This window comes from Pristiophorus japonicus, chromosome 3 (genome assembly GCF_044704955.1).
Source record: "Pristiophorus japonicus isolate sPriJap1 chromosome 3, sPriJap1.hap1, whole genome shotgun sequence".
NCBI classification, from domain to species: Eukaryota; Metazoa; Chordata; class Chondrichthyes; family Pristiophoridae; genus Pristiophorus; species Pristiophorus japonicus.
The window spans coordinates 420,810-440,469 of NC_091979.1; the positions used below are offsets into that span (position 1 = coordinate 420,810).

At 43.8% G+C, this 19,660-nt stretch overlaps 16 non-coding genes across 16 annotated transcripts; all 16 read right to left on the reverse strand.

The window, feature by feature from the left end:
* Positions 1-511: 511 nt before the first annotated feature.
* On the reverse strand, positions 512-584 carry trnak-uuu (transfer RNA lysine (anticodon UUU)). The gene has a single exon. It is a non-coding gene; the product is annotated as a tRNA-Lys (tRNA).
* Positions 585-1,720: 1,136 nt separating this feature from the next.
* On the reverse strand, positions 1,721-1,793 carry trnak-uuu (transfer RNA lysine (anticodon UUU)). The gene has a single exon. It is a non-coding gene; the product is annotated as a tRNA-Lys (tRNA).
* Positions 1,794-2,930: 1,137 nt separating this feature from the next.
* On the reverse strand, positions 2,931-3,003 carry trnak-uuu (transfer RNA lysine (anticodon UUU)). The gene has a single exon. It is a non-coding gene; the product is annotated as a tRNA-Lys (tRNA).
* A 1,136-nt stretch (positions 3,004-4,139) lies between these two features.
* Positions 4,140-4,212, reverse strand: trnak-uuu (transfer RNA lysine (anticodon UUU)). Its single transcript has one exon. It is a non-coding gene; the product is annotated as a tRNA-Lys (tRNA).
* A 1,136-nt stretch (positions 4,213-5,348) lies between these two features.
* On the reverse strand, positions 5,349-5,421 carry trnak-uuu (transfer RNA lysine (anticodon UUU)). The gene has a single exon. It is a non-coding gene; the product is annotated as a tRNA-Lys (tRNA).
* A 1,136-nt stretch (positions 5,422-6,557) lies between these two features.
* trnak-uuu (transfer RNA lysine (anticodon UUU)) lies at positions 6,558-6,630 on the reverse strand. The gene has a single exon. It is a non-coding gene; the product is annotated as a tRNA-Lys (tRNA).
* Positions 6,631-7,766: 1,136 nt separating this feature from the next.
* trnak-uuu (transfer RNA lysine (anticodon UUU)) lies at positions 7,767-7,839 on the reverse strand. Its single transcript has one exon. It is a non-coding gene; the product is annotated as a tRNA-Lys (tRNA).
* A 1,136-nt stretch (positions 7,840-8,975) lies between these two features.
* Positions 8,976-9,048, reverse strand: trnak-uuu (transfer RNA lysine (anticodon UUU)). The gene has a single exon. It is a non-coding gene; the product is annotated as a tRNA-Lys (tRNA).
* A 1,136-nt stretch (positions 9,049-10,184) lies between these two features.
* trnak-uuu (transfer RNA lysine (anticodon UUU)) lies at positions 10,185-10,257 on the reverse strand. The gene has a single exon. It is a non-coding gene; the product is annotated as a tRNA-Lys (tRNA).
* A 1,136-nt stretch (positions 10,258-11,393) lies between these two features.
* trnak-uuu (transfer RNA lysine (anticodon UUU)) lies at positions 11,394-11,466 on the reverse strand. The gene has a single exon. It is a non-coding gene; the product is annotated as a tRNA-Lys (tRNA).
* A 1,136-nt stretch (positions 11,467-12,602) lies between these two features.
* Positions 12,603-12,675, reverse strand: trnak-uuu (transfer RNA lysine (anticodon UUU)). The gene has a single exon. It is a non-coding gene; the product is annotated as a tRNA-Lys (tRNA).
* A 1,136-nt stretch (positions 12,676-13,811) lies between these two features.
* Positions 13,812-13,884, reverse strand: trnak-uuu (transfer RNA lysine (anticodon UUU)). Its single transcript has one exon. It is a non-coding gene; the product is annotated as a tRNA-Lys (tRNA).
* Positions 13,885-15,020: 1,136 nt separating this feature from the next.
* Positions 15,021-15,093, reverse strand: trnak-uuu (transfer RNA lysine (anticodon UUU)). Its single transcript has one exon. It is a non-coding gene; the product is annotated as a tRNA-Lys (tRNA).
* Positions 15,094-16,229: 1,136 nt separating this feature from the next.
* On the reverse strand, positions 16,230-16,302 carry trnak-uuu (transfer RNA lysine (anticodon UUU)). The gene has a single exon. It is a non-coding gene; the product is annotated as a tRNA-Lys (tRNA).
* A 1,136-nt stretch (positions 16,303-17,438) lies between these two features.
* Positions 17,439-17,511, reverse strand: trnak-uuu (transfer RNA lysine (anticodon UUU)). The gene has a single exon. It is a non-coding gene; the product is annotated as a tRNA-Lys (tRNA).
* Positions 17,512-18,647: 1,136 nt separating this feature from the next.
* trnak-uuu (transfer RNA lysine (anticodon UUU)) lies at positions 18,648-18,720 on the reverse strand. The gene has a single exon. It is a non-coding gene; the product is annotated as a tRNA-Lys (tRNA).
* Between the last annotated feature and the right edge of the window lie 940 nt (positions 18,721-19,660).

Sequence of the window (19,660 nt, forward strand, 5' to 3'; positions counted from 1 at the left end):
ATTTTCATAAGCCATCGAGAACACTTCATTCAGTTGAGGATCATCTCCTGACGAAGAATATCCTGGCGTTGGAGAGTGAGCCTCACAGATCCACCACAATGATAAGGGCCTTGCAATTTCAATGACGAGCATAATTTGTACAAAGATTGATTGTGAAAGATTGACGAGCAATCAAGCCAATGTATGTAAAAGTTAAAATGAATTGAGACGCTCAATACGGGCGCTCAATATTTCCTCCCTTGGGCAAATCACAAACAACAGGCAAAATGATCAGATTTGTCGTCGGACTTGCAGCAGCAAAATCAGCCCATCAGATAAACAGAGGTAGAAATATGGACACCTTTCGTAAAACAGGGAACGACTATGCTCGTGGAAATCGAACTCTCATGATTGCAAGCTGTGGATTTTCAGCAGTTCGTTTTCTGAGGAAGGCAAGATGGTCTGACCTTGTCAGTTTGTGTTTTATCAGGCTGCACGAACGTGGAAATTAAAAGTCGTGCTTTAAACACAACGCCCGAACAGGGACTTGAACCCTGGACCCTCAGATTAAAAGTCTGATGCTCTACCGACTGAGCTATCCAGGCTCGAACACAGCATACCCAATCTGCGAACATCACTGTCTGATACGAATCGCTCCCCCCTCCAGGCTTTGCAATACCTTCTGTCGTGCACTCGCCTGCACAGCGCATTGCTGTCACAGAATGGTTTCCACCTGCAAGATTGACAGAAGAAATAGGCTCCATTCGACAATCGGCTCATTTGTGAGCAGCGGCATGAATTGTGAGAAATGCAGGGACCTACACTTCATCATATTTATTACTGGCTTCAATCAACCATCACAGAGTTTTTCATATTCAGTTGTCATGTGGACACTGCGGTGGTGCTGCTGTAATGCGACAAATGGCAGTGATAAGTAACCAATGGCACATAGACAGATTAAGTGAGTGGGCACAACTATGGCAACTGCAGTTCAATGTGCGTGACATAATCTACTTTCGAAGCAAGTAACATAATTCCCAGCATTTTTCTGAATGATGTGTAGCAACTGAGTGACAAGGAGGATAATAGTTCGTGAGTTGAAGTTCACACATCAATAAAAACTGGTAGACATGTTCAAAACAACATCAAATTTCGAACATAACGCTGCTCTTTACCTCAAGGGGTCCTGCGCTACATGCGGGAGTGTACAAGGCGTCAGATGTATGGAACATTTTCATAAGCCATCGAGAACACTTCATTCAGTTGAGGATCATCTCCTGACGAAGAATATCCTGGCGTTGGAGAGTGAGCCTCACAGATCCACCACAATGATAAGGGCCTTGCAATTTCAATGACGAGCATAATTTGTACAAAGATTGATTGTGAAAGATTGACGAGCAATCAAGCCAATGTATGTAAAAGTTAAAATGAATTGAGACGCTCAATACGGGCGCTCAATATTTCCTCCCTTGGGCAAATCACAAACAAGAGGCAAAATGATCAGATTTGTCGTCGGACTTGCAGCAGCAAAATCAGCCCATCAGATAAACAGAGGTAGAAATATGGACACCTATAGTAAAACAGGGAACGACTGTGCTCGTGGAAATCGAGCTCTCATGATTGCAAGCTGTGGATTTTCAGCAGATCGTTTTCTGAGGAAGGCAAGATGGTCTGACCTTGTCAGTTTGTGTTTTATCAGGCTGCACGAACGTGGAAATTAAAAGTCGTGCTTTAAACACAACGCCCGAACAGGGACTTGAACCCTGGATCCTCAGATTAAAAGTCTGATGCTCTACCGACTGAGCTATCCAGGCTCGAACGCAGCATACCCAATCTGCGAACATCACTGTCTGATACGAATCGCTCCCCCCTCCAGGCTTTGCAATACCTTCTGTCGTGCACTCGCCTGCACAGCGCATTGCTGTCACAGAATGGTTTCCACCTGCAAGATTGACAGAAGAAATAGGCTCCATTCGACAATCGGCTCATTTGTGAGCAGCGGCATGAATTGTGAGAAATGCAGGGACCTACACTTCATCATATTTATTACTGGCTTCAATCAACCATCACAGAGTTTTTCATATTCAGTTGTCATGTGGACACGGTGGTGGTGCTGCTGTAATGCTACAAATGGCAGTGATAAGTAACCAATGGCACATAGACAGATTAAGTGAGTGGGCACAACTATGGCAACTGCAGTTCAATGTGCGTGACATAATCTACTTTCGAAGCAAGTAACATAATTCCCAGCATTTTTCTGAATGATGTGAAGCAACTGAGTGACAAGGAGGATAATAGTTCGTGAGTTGAAGTTCACACATCAATAAAAACTGGTAGACATGTTCAAAACAACATCAAATTTCGAACATAACGCTGCTCTTTACCTCAAGGGGTCCTGCGCTACATGCGGGAGTGTACAAGGCGTCAGATGTATGGAACATTTTCATAAGCCATCGAGAACACTTCATTCAGTTGAGGATCATCTCCTGACGAAGAATATCCTGGCGTTGGAGAGTGAGCCTCACAGATCCACCACAATGATAAGGGCATTGCAATTTCAATGACGAGCATAATTTGTACAAAGATTGATTGTGAAAGATTGAGGAGCAATCAAACCAATGTATGTAAAAGTTAAAATGAATTGAGACGCTCAATACGGGCACTCAATATTTCCTCCCTTGGGCAAATCACAAACAAGAGGCAAAAATGATCAGATTTGTCGTCGGACTTGCAGCAGCAAAATCAGCCCATCAGATAAACAGAGGTAGAAATATGGACACCTCTCGTAAAACATGGAACGACTATGCTCGTGGAAATCGAGCTCTCATGATTGCAAGCTGTGGATTTTCAGCAGTTCGTTTTCTGAGGAAGGCAAGATGGTCTGACCTTGTCAGTTTGTGTTTTATCAGGCTGCACGAACGTGGAAATTAAAAGTCGTGCTTTAAACACAACGCCCGAACAGGGACTTGAACCCTGGACCCTCAGATTAAAAGTCTGATGCTCTACCGACTGAGCTATCCAGGCTCGGACGTAGCATACCCAATCTGCGAACATCACTGTCTGATACGAATCGCTCTCCCCTCCAGGCTTTGCAATACCTTCTGTCGTGCACTCGCCTGCACAGCGCATTGCTGTCACAGAATGGTTTCCACCTGCAAGATTGACAGAAGAAATAGGCTCCATTCGACAATCGGCTCATTTGTGAGCAGCGGCATGAATTGTGAGAAATGCAGGGACCTACACTTCATCATATTTATTACTGGCTTCAATCAACCATCACAGAGTTTTTCATATTCAGTTGTCATGTGGACACTGTGGTGGTGCTGCTGTAATGCGACAAATGGCAGTGATAAGTAACCAATGGCACATAGACAGATTAAGTGAGTGGGCACAACTATGGCAACTGCAGTTCAATGTGCGTGACATAATCTACTTTCGAAGCAAGTAACATAATTCCCAGCATTTTTCTGAATGATGTGAAGCAACTGAGTGACAAGGAGGATAATAGTTCGTGAGTTGAAGTTCACACATCAATAAAAACTGGTAGACATGTTCAAAACAACATCAAATTTCGAACATAACGCTGTTCTTTACCTCAAGGGGTCCTGCGCTACATGCGGGAGTGTACAAGGCGTCAGATGTATGGAACATTTTCATAAGCCATCGAGAACACTCCATTCAGTTGAGGATCATCTCCTGACGAAGAATATCCTGGCGTTGGAGAGTGAGCCTCACAGATCCACCACAATGATAAGGGCCTTGCAATTTCAATGACGAGCATAATTTGTACAAAGATTGATTGTGAAAGATTGAGGAGCAATCAAGCCAATGTATGTAAAAGTTAAAATGAATTGAGACGCTCAATACGGGCGCTCAATATTTCCTCCCTTGGGCAAATCACAAACAACAGGCAAAATGATCAGATTTGTCGTCGGACTTGCAGCAGCAAAATCAGCCCATCAGATAAACAGAGGTAGAAATATGGACTCCTATAGTAAAACAGGGAACGACTATGCTCGTGGAAATCGAGCTCTCATGATTGCAAGCTGTGGATTTTCAGCAGATCGTTTTCTGAGGAAGGCAAGATGGTCTGACCTTGTCAGTTTGTGTTTTATCAGGCTGCACGAACGTGGAAATTAAAAGTCGTGCTTTAAACACAACGCCCGAACAGGGACTTGAACCCTGGACCCTCAGATTAAAAGTCTGATGCTCTACCGACTGAGCTATCCAGGCTCGAACACAGCATACCCAATCTGCGAACATCACTGTCTGACACGAATCGCTCCCTCCTCCAGGCTTTGCAATACCTTCTGTCGTGCACTCGCCTGCACAGCGCATTGCTGTCACAGAATGGTTTCCACCTGCAAGATGGACAGACGAAATAGGCTCCATTCGACAAACGGCTCATTTGTGAGCAGCGGCATGAATTGTGAGAAATGCAGGGACCTACACTTCATCATATTTATTACTGGCTTCAATCAACCATCACAGAGTTTTTCATATTCAGTTGTCATGTGGACACTGTGGTGGTGCTGCTGTAATGCGACAAATGGCAGTGATAAGTAACCAATGGCACATAGACAGATTAAGTGAGTGGGCACAACTATGGCAACTGCAGTTCAATGTGCGTAACATAATCTACTTTCGAAGCAAGTAACATAATTCCCAGCATTTTTCTAAATGATGTGAAGCAACTGAGTGACAAGGAGGATAATAGTTCGTGAGTTGAAGTTCACACATCAATAAAAACTGGGAGACATGTTCAAAACAACATCAAATTTCGAACATAACGCTGCTCTTTACCTCAAGGGGTCCTGCGCTACATGCGGGAGTGTACAAGGCGTCAGATGTATGGAACATTTTCATAAGCCATCGAGAACACTCCATTCAGTTGAGGATCATCTCCTGACGAAGAATATCCTGGCTTTGGAGAGTGAGCCTCACAGATCCACCACAATGATAAGGGCCTTGCAATTTCAATGACGAGCATAATTTGTACAAAGATTGATTGTGAAAGATTGACGAGCAATCAAGCCAATGTATGTAAAAGTTAAAATGAATTGAGACGCTCAATACGGGCGCTCAATATTTCCTCCCTTGGGCAAATCACAAACAAGAGGCAAAATGATCAGATTTGTCATCGGACTTGCAGCAGCAAAATCAGCCCATCAGATAAACAGAGGTAGAAATATGGACACCTATAGTAAAACAGGGAACGACTATGCTCGTGGAAATCGAGCTCTCATGATTGCAAGCTGTGGATTTTCAGCAGATCGTTTTCTGAGGAAGGCAAGATGGTCTGACCTTGTCAGTTTGTGTTTTATCAGGCTGCACGAACGTGGAAATTAAAAGTCGTGCTTTAAACACAACGCCCGAACAGGGACTTGAACCCTGGACCCTCAGATTAAAAGTCTGATGCTCTACCGACTGAGCTATCCAGGCTCGAATGCAGCATACCGAATCTGCGAACATCACTGTCTGACACGAATCGCTCCCTCCTCCAGGCTTTGCAATACCTTCTGTCGTGCACTCGCCTGCACAGCGCATTGCTGTCACAGAATGGTTTCCACCTGCAAGATGGACAGACGAAATAGGCTCCATTCGACAAACGGCTCTTTTGTGAGCAGCGGCATGAATTGTGAGAAATGCAGGGACCTACACTTCATCATATTTATTACTGGCTTCAATCAACCATCACAGAGTTTTTCATATTCAGTTGTCATGTGGACACTGTGGTGGTGCTGCTGTAATGCGACAAATGGCAGTGATAAGTAACCAATGGCACATAGACAGATTAAGTGAGTGGGCACAACTATGGCAACTGCAGTTCAATGTGCGTGACATAATCTACTTTCGAAGCAAGTAACATAATTCCCAGCATTTTTCTAAATGATGTGAAGCAACTGAGTGACAAGGAGGATAATAGTTCATGAGTTGAAGTTCACACATCAATAAAAACTGGTAGACATGTTCAAAACAACATCAAATTTCAAACATAACGCTGCTCTTTACCTCAAGGGGTCCTGCGCTACATGCGGGAGTGTACAAGGCGTCAGATGTATGGAACATTTTCATAAGCCATCGAGAACACTTCATTCAGTTGAGGATCATCTCCTGACGAAGAATATCCTGGCGTTGGAGAGTGAGCCTCACAGATCCACCACAATGATAAGGGCCTTGCAATTTCAATGACGAGCATAATTTGTACAAAGATTGATTGTGAAAGATTGACGAGCAATCAAGCCAATGTATGTAAAAGTTAAAATGAATTGAGACGCTCAATACGGGCGCTCAATATTTCCTCCCTTGGGCAAATCACAAACAAGAGGCAAAATGATCAGATTTGTCGTCGGACTTGCAGCAGCAAAATCAGCCCATCAGATAAACAGAGGTAGAAATATGGACACCTATAGTAAAACAGGGAACGACTATGCTCGTGGAAATCGAGCTCTCATGATTGCAAGCTGTGGATTTTCAGCAGTTCGTTTTCTGAGGAAGGCAAGATGGTCTGACCTTGTCAGTTTGTGTTTTATCAGGCTGCACGAACGTGGAAATTAAAAGTCGTGCTTTAAACACAACGCCCGAACAGGGACTTGAACCCTGGACCCTCAGATTAAAAGTCTGATGCTCTACCGACTGAGCTATCCAGGCTCGAACGCAGCATACCCAATCTGCGAACATCACTGTCTGACACGAATCGCTCCCTCCTCCAGGCTTTGCAATACCTTCTGTCGTGCACTCGCCTGCACAGCGCATTGCTGTCACAGAATGGTTTCCACCTGCAAGATTGACAGAAGAAATAGGCTCCATTCGACAATCGGCTCATTTGTGAGCAGCGGCATGAATTGTGAGAAATGCAGGGACCTACACTTCATCATATTTATTACTGGCTTCAATCAACCATCACAGAGTTTTTCATATTCAGTTGTCATGTGGACACTGTGGTGGTGCTGCTGTAATGCGACAAATGGCAGTGATAAGTAACCAATGGCACATAGACAGATTAAGTGAGTGGGCACAACTATGGCAACTGCAGTTCAATGTGCGTGACATAATCTACTTTCGAAGCAAGTAACATAATTCCCAGCATTTTTCTAAATGATGTGAAGCAACTGAGTGACAAGGAGGATAATAGTTCGTGAGTTGAAGTTCACACATCAATAAAAACTGGTAGACATGTTCAAAACAACATCAAATTTCGAACATAATGCTGCTCTTTACCTCAAGGGGTCCTGCGCTACATGCGGGAGTGTACAAGGCGTCAGATGTATGGAACATTTTCATAAGCCATCGAGAACACTTCATTCAGTTGAGGATCATCTCCTGACGAAGAATATCCTGGCGTTGGAGAGTGAGCCTCACAGATCCACCACAATGATAAGGGCCTTGCAATTTCAATGACGAGCATAATTTGTACAAAGATTGATTGTGAAAGATTGAGGAGCAATCAAGCCAATGTATGTAAAAGTTAAAATGAATTGAGACGCTCAATACGGGCGCTCAATATTTCCTCCCTTGGGCAAATCACAAACAAGAGGCAAAATGATCAGATTTGTCGTCGGACTTGCAGCAGCAAAATCAGCCCATCAGATAAACAGAGGTAGAAATATGGACACCTATAGTAAAACAGGGAACGACTATGCTCGTGGAAATCGAGCTCTCATGATTGCAAGCTGTGGATTTTCAGCAGATCGTTTTCTGAGGAAGGCAAGATGGTCTGACCTTGTCAGTTTGTGTTTTATCAGGCTGCACGAACGTGGAAATTAAAACTCGTGCTTTAAACACAACACCCGAACAGGGACTTGAACCCTGGACCCTCAGATTAAAAGTCTGATGCTCTACCGACTGAGCTATCCAGGCTCGAACACAGCATACCCAATCTGCGAACATCACTGTCTGACACGAATCGCTCCCTCCTCCAGGCTTTGCAATACCTTCTGTCGTGCACTCGCCTGCACAGCGCATTGCTGTCACAGAATGGTTTCCACCTGCAAGATTGACAAAAGAAATAGGCTCAATTCGACAATCGGCTCATTTGTGAGCAGCGGCATGAATTGTGAGAAATGCAGGGACCTACACTTCATCATATTTATTACTGGCTTCAATCAACCATCACAGAGTTTTTCATATTCAGTTGTCATGTGGACACTGTGGTGGTGCTGCTGTAATGCGACAAATGGCAGTGATAAGTAACCAATGGCACATAGACAGATTAAGTGAGTGGGCACAACTATGGCAACTGCAGTTCAATGTGCGTGACATAATCTACTTTCGAAGCAAGTAACATAATTCCCAGCATTTTTCTAAATGATGTGAAGCAACTGAGTGACAAGGAGGATAATAGTTCGTGAGTTGAAGTTCACACATCAATAAAAACTGGTAGACATGTTCAAAACAACATCAAATTTCGAACATAACGCTGCTCTTTACCTCAAGGGGTCCTGCGCTACATGCGGGAGTGTACAAGGCGTCAGATGTATGGAACATTTTCATAAGCCATCGAGAACACTTCATTCAGTTGAGGATCATCTCCTGACGAAGAATATCCTGGCGTTGGAGAGTGAGCCTCACAGATCCACCACAATGATAAGGGCCTTGCAATTTCAATGACGAGCATAATTTGTACAAAGATTGATTGTGAAAGATTGAGGAGCAATCAAGCCAATGTATGTAAAAGTTAAAATGAATTGAGACGCTCAATACGGGCGCTCAATATTTCCTCCCTTGGGCAAATCACAAACAAGAGGCAAAATGATCAGATTTGTCGTCGGACTTGCAGCAGCAAAATCAGCCCATCAGATAAACAGAGGTAGAAATATGGACACCTATAGTAAAACAGGGAACGACTATGCTCGTGGAAATCGAGCTCTCATGATTGCAAGCTGTGGATTTTCAGCAGATCGTTTTCTGAGGAAGGCAAGATGGTCTGACCTTGTCAGTTTGTGTTTTATCAGGCTGCACGAACGTGGAAATTAAAAGTCGTGCTTTAAACACAACGCCCGAACAGGGACTTGAACCCTGGACCCTCAGATTAAAAGTCGGATGCTCTACCGACTGAGCTATCCAGGCTCGAACGCAGCATACCCAATCTGCGAACATCACTGTCTGACACGAATCGCTCCCTCCTCCAGGCTTTGCAATACCTTCTGTCGTGCACTCGCCTGCACAGCGCATTGCTGTCACAGAATGGTTTCCACCTGCAAGATTGACAGAAGAAATAGGCTCCATTCGACAATCGGCTCATTTGTGAGCAGCGGCATGAATTGTGAGAAATGCAGGGACCTACACTTCATCATATTTATTACTGGCTTCAATCAACCATCACAGAGTTTTTCATATTCAGTTGTCATGTGGACACTGTGGTGGTGCTGCTGTAATGCGACAAATGGCAGTGATAAGTAACCAATGGCACATAGACAGATTAAGTGAGTGGGCACAACTATGGCAACTGCAGTTCAATGTGCGTGACATAATCTACTTTCGAAGCAAGTAACATAATTCCCAGCATTTTTCTAAATGATGTGAAGCAACTGAGTGACAAGGAGGATAATAGTTCGTGAGTTGAAGTTCACACATCAATAAAAACTGGTAGACATGTTCAAAACAACATCAAATTTCGAACATAATGCTGCTCTTTACCTCAAGGGGTCCTGCGCTACATGCGGGAGTGTACAAGGCGTCAGATGTATGGAACATTTTCATAAGCCATCGAGAACACTTCATTCAGTTGAGGATCATCTCCTGACGAAGAATATCCTGGCGTTGGAGAGTGAGCCTCACAGATCCACCACAATGATAAGGGCCTTGCAATTTCAATGACGAGCATAATTTGTACAAAGATTGATTGTGAAAGATTGAGGAGCAATCAAGCCAATGTATGTAAAAGTTAAAATGAATTGAGACGCTCAATACGGGCGCTCAATATTTCCTCCCTTGGGCAAATCACAAACAAGAGGCAAAATGATCAGATTTGTCGTCGGACTTGCAGCAGCAAAATCAGCCCATCAGATAAACAGAGGTAGAAATATGGACACCTATAGTAAAACAGGGAACGACTATGCTCGTGGAAATCGAGCTCTCATGATTGCAAGCTGTGGATTTTCAGCAGATCGTTTTCTGAGGAAGGCAAGATGGTCTGACCTTGTCAGTTTGTGTTTTATCAGGCTGCACGAACGTGGAAATTAAAACTCGTGCTTTAAACACAACACCCGAACAGGGACTTGAACCCTGGACCCTCAGATTAAAAGTCTGATGCTCTACCGACTGAGCTATCCAGGCTCGAACACAGCATACCCAATCTGCGAACATCACTGTCTGACACGAATCGCTCCCTCCTCCAGGCTTTGCAATACCTTCTGTCGTGCACTCGCCTGCACAGCGCATTGCTGTCACAGAATGGTTTCCACCTGCAAGATTGACAAAAGAAATAGGCTCAATTCGACAATCGGCTCATTTGTGAGCAGCGGCATGAATTGTGAGAAATGCAGGGACCTACACTTCATCATATTTATTACTGGCTTCAATCAACCATCACAGAGTTTTTCATATTCAGTTGTCATGTGGACACTGTGGTGGTGCTGCTGTAATGCGACAAATGGCAGTGATAAGTAACCAATGGCACATAGACAGATTAAGTGAGTGGGCACAACTATGGCAACTGCAGTTCAATGTGCGTGACATAATCTACTTTCGAAGCAAGTAACATAATTCCCAGCATTTTTCTAAATGATGTGAAGCAACTGAGTGACAAGGAGGATAATAGTTCGTGAGTTGAAGTTCACACATCAATAAAAACTGGTAGACATGTTCAAAACAACATCAAATTTCGAACATAACGCTGCTCTTTACCTCAAGGGGTCCTGCGCTACATGCGGGAGTGTACAAGGCGTCAGATGTATGGAACATTTTCATAAGCCATCGAGAACACTTCATTCAGTTGAGGATCATCTCCTGACGAAGAATATCCTGGCGTTGGAGAGTGAGCCTCACAGATCCACCACAATGATAAGGGCCTTGCAATTTCAATGACGAGCATAATTTGTACAAAGATTGATTGTGAAAGATTGAGGAGCAATCAAGCCAATGTATGTAAAAGTTAAAATGAATTGAGACGCTCAATACGGGCGCTCAATATTTCCTCCCTTGGGCAAATCACAAACAAGAGGCAAAATGATCAGATTTGTCGTCGGACTTGCAGCAGCAAAATCAGCCCATCAGATAAACAGAGGTAGAAATATGGACACCTATAGTAAAACAGGGAACGACTATGCTCGTGGAAATCGAGCTCTCATGATTGCAAGCTGTGGATTTTCAGCAGATCGTTTTCTGAGGAAGGCAAGATGGTCTGACCTTGTCAGTTTGTGTTTTATCAGGCTGCACGAACGTGGAAATTAAAAGTCGTGCTTTAAACACAACGCCCGAACAGGGACTTGAACCCTGGACCCTCAGATTAAAAGTCGGATGCTCTACCGACTGAGCTATCCAGGCTCGAACGCAGCATACCCAATCTGCGAACATCACTGTCTGACACGAATCGCTCCCTCCTCCAGGCTTTGCAATACCTTCTGTCGTGCACTCGCCTGCACAGCGCATTGCTGTCACAGAATGGTTTCCACCTGCAAGATTGACAAAAGAAATAGGCTCCATTCGACAATCGGCTCATTTGTGAGCAGCGGCATGAATTGTGAGAAATGCAGGGACCTACACTTCATCATATTTATTACTGGCTTCAATCAACCATCACAGAGTTTTTCATATTCAGTTGTCATGTGGACACTGTGGTGGTGCTGCTGTAATGCGACAAATGGCAGTGATAAGTAACCAATGGCACATAGACAGATTAAGTGAGTGGGCACAACTATGGCAACTGCAGTTCAATGTGCGTGACATAATCTACTTTCGAAGCAAGTAACATAATTCCCAGCATTTTTCTAAATGATGTGAAGCAACTGAGTGACAAGGAGGATAATAGTTCGTGAGTTGAAGTTCACACATCAATAAAAACTGGTAGACATGTTCAAAACAACATCAAATTTCGAACATAATGCTGCTCTTTACCTCAAGGGGTCCTGCGCTACATGCGGGAGTGTACAAGGCGTCAGATGTATGGAACATTTTCATAAGCCATCGAGAACACTTCATTCAGTTGAGGATCATCTCCTGACGAAGAATATCCTGGCGTTGGAGAGTGAGCCTCACAGATCCACCACAATGATAAGGGCCTTGCAATTTCAATGACGAGCATAATTTGTACAAAGATTGATTGTGAAAGATTGAGGAGCAATCAAGCCAATGTATGTAAAAGTTAAAATGAATTGAGACGCTCAATACGGGCGCTCAATATTTCCTCCCTTGGGCAAATCACAAACAAGAGGCAAAATGATCAGATTTGTCGTCGGACTTGCAGCAGCAAAATCAGCCCATCAGATAAACAGAGGTAGAAATATGGACACCTATAGTAAAACAGGGAACGACTATGCTCGTGGAAATCGAGCTCTCATGATTGCAAGCTGTGGATTTTCAGCAGATCGTTTTCTGAGGAAGGCAAGATGGTCTGACCTTGTCAGTTTGTGTTTTATCAGGCTGCACGAACGTGGAAATTAAAACTCGTGCTTTAAACACAACACCCGAACAGGGACTTGAACCCTGGACCCTCAGATTAAAAGTCTGATGCTCTACCGACTGAGCTATCCAGGCTCGAACACAGCATACCCAATCTGCGAACATCACTGTCTGACACGAATCGCTCCCTCCTCCAGGCTTTGCAATACCTTCTGTCGTGCACTCGCCTGCACAGCGCATTGCTGTCACAGAATGGTTTCCACCTGCAAGATTGACAAAAGAAATAGGCTCAATTCGACAATCGGCTCATTTGTGAGCAGCGGCATGAATTGTGAGAAATGCAGGGACCTACACTTCATCATATTTATTACTGGCTTCAATCAACCATCACAGAGTTTTTCATATTCAGTTGTCATGTGGACACTGTGGTGGTGCTGCTGTAATGCGACAAATGGCAGTGATAAGTAACCAATGGCACATAGACAGATTAAGTGAGTGGGCACAACTATGGCAACTGCAGTTCAATGTGCGTGACATAATCTACTTTCGAAGCAAGTAACATAATTCCCAGCATTTTTCTAAATGATGTGAAGCAACTGAGTGACAAGGAGGATAATAGTTCGTGAGTTGAAGTTCACACATCAATAAAAACTGGTAGACATGTTCAAAACAACATCAAATTTCGAACATAACGCTGCTCTTTACCTCAAGGGGTCCTGCGCTACATGCGGGAGTGTACAAGGCGTCAGATGTATGGAACATTTTCATAAGCCATCGAGAACACTTCATTCAGTTGAGGATCATCTCCTGACGAAGAATATCCTGGCGTTGGAGAGTGAGCCTCACAGATCCACCACAATGATAAGGGCCTTGCAATTTCAATGACGAGCATAATTTGTACAAAGATTGATTGTGAAAGATTGAGGAGCAATCAAGCCAATGTATGTAAAAGTTAAAATGAATTGAGACGCTCAATACGGGCGCTCAATATTTCCTCCCTTGGGCAAATCACAAACAAGAGGCAAAATGATCAGATTTGTCGTCGGACTTGCAGCAGCAAAATCAGCCCATCAGATAAACAGAGGTAGAAATATGGACACCTATAGTAAAACAGGGAACGACTATGCTCGTGGAAATCGAGCTCTCATGATTGCAAGCTGTGGATTTTCAGCAGATCGTTTTCTGAGGAAGGCAAGATGGTCTGACCTTGTCAGTTTGTGTTTTATCAGGCTGCACGAACGTGGAAATTAAAAGTCGTGCTTTAAACACAACGCCCGAACAGGGACTTGAACCCTGGACCCTCAGATTAAAAGTCGGATGCTCTACCGACTGAGCTATCCAGGCTCGAACGCAGCATACCCAATCTGCGAACATCACTGTCTGACACGAATCGCTCCCTCCTCCAGGCTTTGCAATACCTTCTGTCGTGCACTCGCCTGCACAGCGCATTGCTGTCACAGAATGGTTTCCACCTGCAAGATTGACAAAAGAAATAGGCTCCATTCGACAATCGGCTCATTTGTGAGCAGCGGCATGAATTGTGAGAAATGCAGGGACCTACACTTCATCATATTTATTACTGGCTTCAATCAACCATCACAGAGTTTTTCATATTCAGTTGTCATGTGGACACTGTGGTGGTGCTGCTGTAATGCGACAAATGGCAGTGATAAGTAACCAATGGCACATAGACAGATTAAGTGAGTGGGCACAACTATGGCAACTGCAGTTCAATGTGCGTGACATAATCTACTTTCGAAGCAAGTAACATAATTCCCAGCATTTTTCTAAATGATGTGAAGCAACTGAGTGACAAGGAGGATAATAGTTCGTGAGTTGAAGTTCACACATCAATAAAAACTGGTAGACATGTTCAAAACAACATCAAATTTCGAACATAACGCTGCTCTTTACCTCAAGGGGTCCTGCGCTACATGCGGGAGTGTACAAGGCGTCAGATGTATGGAACATTTTCATAAGCCATCGAGAACACTTCATTCAGTTGAGGATCATCTCCTGATGAAGAATATCCTGGCGTTGGAGAGTGAGCCTCACAGATCCACCACAATGATAAGGGCCTTGCAATTTCAATGACGAGCATAATTTGTACAAAGATTGATTGTGAAAGATTGACGAGCAATCAAGCCAATGTATGTAAAAGTTAAAATGAATTGAGATGCTCAATACGGGCGCTCAATATTTCCTCCCTTGGGCAAATCACAAACAAGAGGCAAAATGATCAGATTTGTCGTCGGACTTGCAGCAGCAAAATCAGCCCATCAGATAAACAGAGGTAGAAATATGGACACCTATAGTAAAACAGGGAACGACTATGCTCGTGGTAATCGAGCTTTCATGATTGCAAGCTGTGGATTTTCAGCAGATCGTTTTCTGAGGAAGGCAAGATGGTCTGACCTTGTCAGTTTGTGTTTTATCAGGCTGCACGAACGTGGAAATTAAAAGTCGTGCTTTAAACACAACGCCCGAACAGGGACTTGAACCCTGGACCCTCAGATTAAAAGTCTGATGCTCTACCGACTGAGCTATCCAGGCTCGAACACAGCATACCCAATCTGCGAACATCACTGTCTGACACGAATCGCTCCCTCCTCCAGGCTTTGCAATACCTTCTGTCGTGCACTCGCCTGCACAGCGCATTGCTGTCACAGAATGGTTTCCACCTGCAAGATTGACAAAAGAAATAGGCTCAATTCGACAATCGGCTCATTTGTGAGCAGCGGCATGAATTGTGAGAAATGCAGGGACCTACACTTCATCATATTTATTACTGGCTTCAATCAACCATCACAGAGTTTTTCATATTCAGTTGTCATGTGGACACTGTGGTGGTGCTGCTGTAATGCGACAAATGGCAGTGATAAGTAACCAATGGCACATAGACAGATTAAGTGAGTGGGCACAACTATGGCAACTGCAGTTCAATGTGCGTGACATAATCTACTTTCGAAGCAAGTAACATAATTCCCAGCATTTTTCTAAATGATGTGAAGCAACTGAGTGACAAGGAGGATAATAGTTCGTGAGTTGAAGTTCACACATCAATAAAAACTGGTAGACATGTTCAAAACAACATCAAATTTCGAACATAACGCTGCTCTTTACCTCAAGGGGTCCTGCGCTACATGCGGGAGTGTACAAGGCGTCAGATGTATGGAACATTTTCATAAGCCATCGAGAACACTTCATTCAGTTGAGGATCATCTCCTGACGAAGAATATCCTGGCGTTGGAGAGTGAGCCTCACAGATCCACCACAATGATAAGGGCCTTGCAATTTCAATGACGAGCATAATTTGTACAAAGATTGATTGTGAAAGATTGAGGAGCAATCAAGCCAATGTATGTAAAAGTTAAAATGAATTGAGACGCTCAATACGGGCGCTCAATATTTCCTCCCTTGGGCAAATCACAAACAAGAGGCAAAATGATCAGATTTGTCGTCGGACTTGCAGCAGCAAAATCAGCCCATCAGATAAACAGAGGTAGAAATATGGACACCTATAGTAAAACAGGGAACGACTATGCTCGTGGTAATCGAGCTTTCATGATTGCAAGCTGTGGATTTTCAGCAGATCGTTTTCTGAGGCAGGCAAGATGGTCTGACCTTGTCAGTTTGTGTTTTATCAGGCTGCACGAACGTGGAAATTAAAAGTCGTGCTTTAAACACAACGCCCGAACAGGGACTTGAACCCTGGACCCTCAGATTAAAAGTCTGATGCTCTACCGACTGAGCTATCCAGGCTCGAATGCAGCATACCGAATCTGCGAACATCACTGTCTGACACGAATCGCTCCCTCCTCCAGGCTTTGCAATACCTTCTGTCGTGCACTCGCCTGCACAGCGCATTGCTGTCACAGAATGGTTTCCACCTGCAAGATGGACAGACGAAATAGGCTCCATTCGACAAACGGCTCTTTTGTGAGCAGCGGCATGAATTGTGAGAAATGCAGGGACCTACACTTCATCATATTTATTACTGGCTTCAATCAACCATCACAGAGTTTTTCATATTCAGTTGTCATGTGGACACTGTGGTGGTGCTGCTGTAATGCGACAAATGGCAGTGATAAGTAACCAATGGCACATAGACAGATTAAGTGAGTGGGCACAACTATGGCAACTGCAGTTCAATGTGCGTGACATAATCTACTTTCGAAGCAAGTAACATAATTCCCAGCATTTTTCTAAATGATGTGAAGCAACTGAGTGACAAGGAGGATAATAGTTCGTGAGTTGAAGTTCACACATCAATAAAAACTGGTAGACATGTTCAAAACAACATCAAATTTCAAACATAACGCTGCTCTTTACCTCAAGGGGTCCTGCGCTACATGCGGGAGTGTACAAGGCGTCAGATGTATGGAACATTTTCATAAGCCATCGAGAACACTTCATTCAGTTGAGGATCATCTCCTGACGAAGAATATCCTGGCGTTGGAGAGTGAGCCTCACAGATCCACCACAATGATAAGGGCCTTGCAATTTCAATGACGAGCATAATTTGTACAAAGATTGATTGTGAAAGATTGACGAGCAATCAAGCCAATGTATGTAAAAGTTAAAATGAATTGAGACGCTCAATACGGGCGCTCAATATTTCCTCCCTTGGGCAAATCACAAACAAGAGGCAAAATGATCAGATTTGTCGTCGGACTTGCAGCAGCAAAATCAGCCCATCAGATAAACAGAGGTAGAAATATGGACACCTATAGTAAAACAGGGAACGACTATGCTCGTGGAAATCGAGCTCTCATGATTGCAAGCTGTGGATTTTCAGCAGTTCGTTTTCTGAGGAAGGCAAGATGGTCTGACCTTGTCAGTTTGTGTTTTATCAGGCTGCACGAACGTGGAAATTAAAAGTCGTGCTTTAAACACAACGCCCGAACAGGGACTTGAACCCTGGACCCTCAGATTAAAAGTCTGATGCTCTACCGACTGAGCTATCCAGGCTCGAACGCAGTGTACCCAATCTGCGAACATCACTGTCTGACACGAATCGCTCCCTCCTCCAGGCTTTGCAATACCTTCTGTCGTGCACTCGCCTGCACAGCGCATTGCTGTCACAGAATGGTTTCCACCTGCAAGATTGACAGAAGAAATAGGCTCCATTCGACAATCGGCTCATTTGTGAGCAGCGGCATGAATTGTGAGAAATGCAGGGACCTACACTTCATCATATTTATTACTGGCTTCAATCAACCATCACAGAGTTTTTCATATTCAGTTGTCATGTGGACACTGTGGTGGTGCTGCTGTAATGCGACAAATGGCAGTGATAAGTAACCAATGGCACATAGACAGATTAAGTGAGTGGGCACAACTATGGCAACTGCAGTTCAATGTGCGTGACATAATCTACTTTCGAAGCAAGTAACATAATTCCCAGCATTTTTCTAAATGATGTGAAGCAACTGAGTGACAAGGAGGATAATAGTTCGTGAGTTGAAGTTCACACATCAATAAAAACTGGTAGACATGTTCAAAACAACATCAAATTTCGAACATAATGCTGCTCTTTACCTCAAGGGGTCCTGCGCTACATGCGGGAGTGTACAAGGCGTCAGATGTATGGAACATTTTCATAAGCCATCGAGAACACTTCATTCAGTTGAGGATCATCTCCTGACGAAGAATATCCTGGCGTTGGAGAGTGAGCCTCACAGATCCACCACAATGATAAGGGCCTTGCAATTTCAATGACGAGCATAATTTGTACAAAGATTGATTGTGAAAGATTGACGAGCAATCAAGCCAATGTATGTAAAAGTTAAAATGAATTGAGACGCTCAATACGGGCGCTCAATATTTCCTCCCTTGGGCAAATCACAAACAAGAGGCAAAATGATCAGATTTGTCGTCGGACTTGCAGCAGCAAAATCAGCCCATCAGATAAACAGAGGTAGAAATATGGACACCTATAGTAAAACAGGGAACGACTATGCTCGTGGTAATCGAGCTTTCATGATTGCAAGCTGTGGATTTTCAGCAGATCGTTTTCTGAGGAAGGCAAGATGGTCTGACCTTGTCAGTTTGTGTTTTATCAGGCTGCACGAACATGGAAATTAAAAGTCGTGCTTTAAACACAACGCCCGAACAGGGACTTGAACCCTGGACCCTCAGATTAAAAGTCTGATGCTCTATCGACTGAGCTATCCAGGCTCTAACGCAGCATACCCAATCTGCGAACATCACTGTCTGATACGAATCGTTCCCCCTCCAGGCTTTGCAATACCTTCTGTCGTGCACTCGCCTGCACAGCGCATTGCTGTCACAGAATGGTTTCCACCTGCAAGATGGACAGACGAAATAGGCTCCATTCGACAAACGGCTCTTTTGTGAGCAGCGGCATGAATTGTGAGAAATGCAGGGACCTACACTTCATCATATTTATTACTGGCTTCAATCAACCATCACAGAGTTTTTCATATTCAGTTGTCATGTGGACACTGTGGTGGTGCTGCTGTAATGCGACCAATGGCAGTGATAAGTAACCAATGGCACATAGACAGATTAAGTGAGTGGGCACAACTATGGCAACTGCAGTTCAATGTGCGTGACATAATCTACTTTCGAAGCAAGTAACATAATTCCCAGCATTTTTCTAAATGATGTGAAGCAACTGAGTGACAAGGAGGATAATAGTTCGTGAGTTGAAGTTCACACATCAATAAAAACTGGTAGACATGTTCAAAACAACATCAAATTTCGAACATAACGCTGCTCTTTACCTCAAGGGGTCCTGCGCTACATGCGGGAGTGTACAAGGCGTCAGATGTATGGAACATTTTCATAAGCCATCGAGAACACTTCATTCAGTTGAGGATCATCTCCTGACGAAGAATATCCTGGCGTTGGAGAGTGAGCCTCACAGATCCACCACAATGATAAGGGCCTTGCAATTTCAATGACGAGCATAATTTGTACAAAGATTGATTGTGAAAGATTGACGAGCAATCAAGCCAATGTATGTAAAAGTTAAAATGAATTGAGACGCTCAATACGGGCGCTCAATATTTCCTCCCTTGGGCAAATCACAAACAAGAGGCAAAATGATCAGATTTGTCGTCGGACTTGCAGCAGCAAAATCAGCCCATCAGAT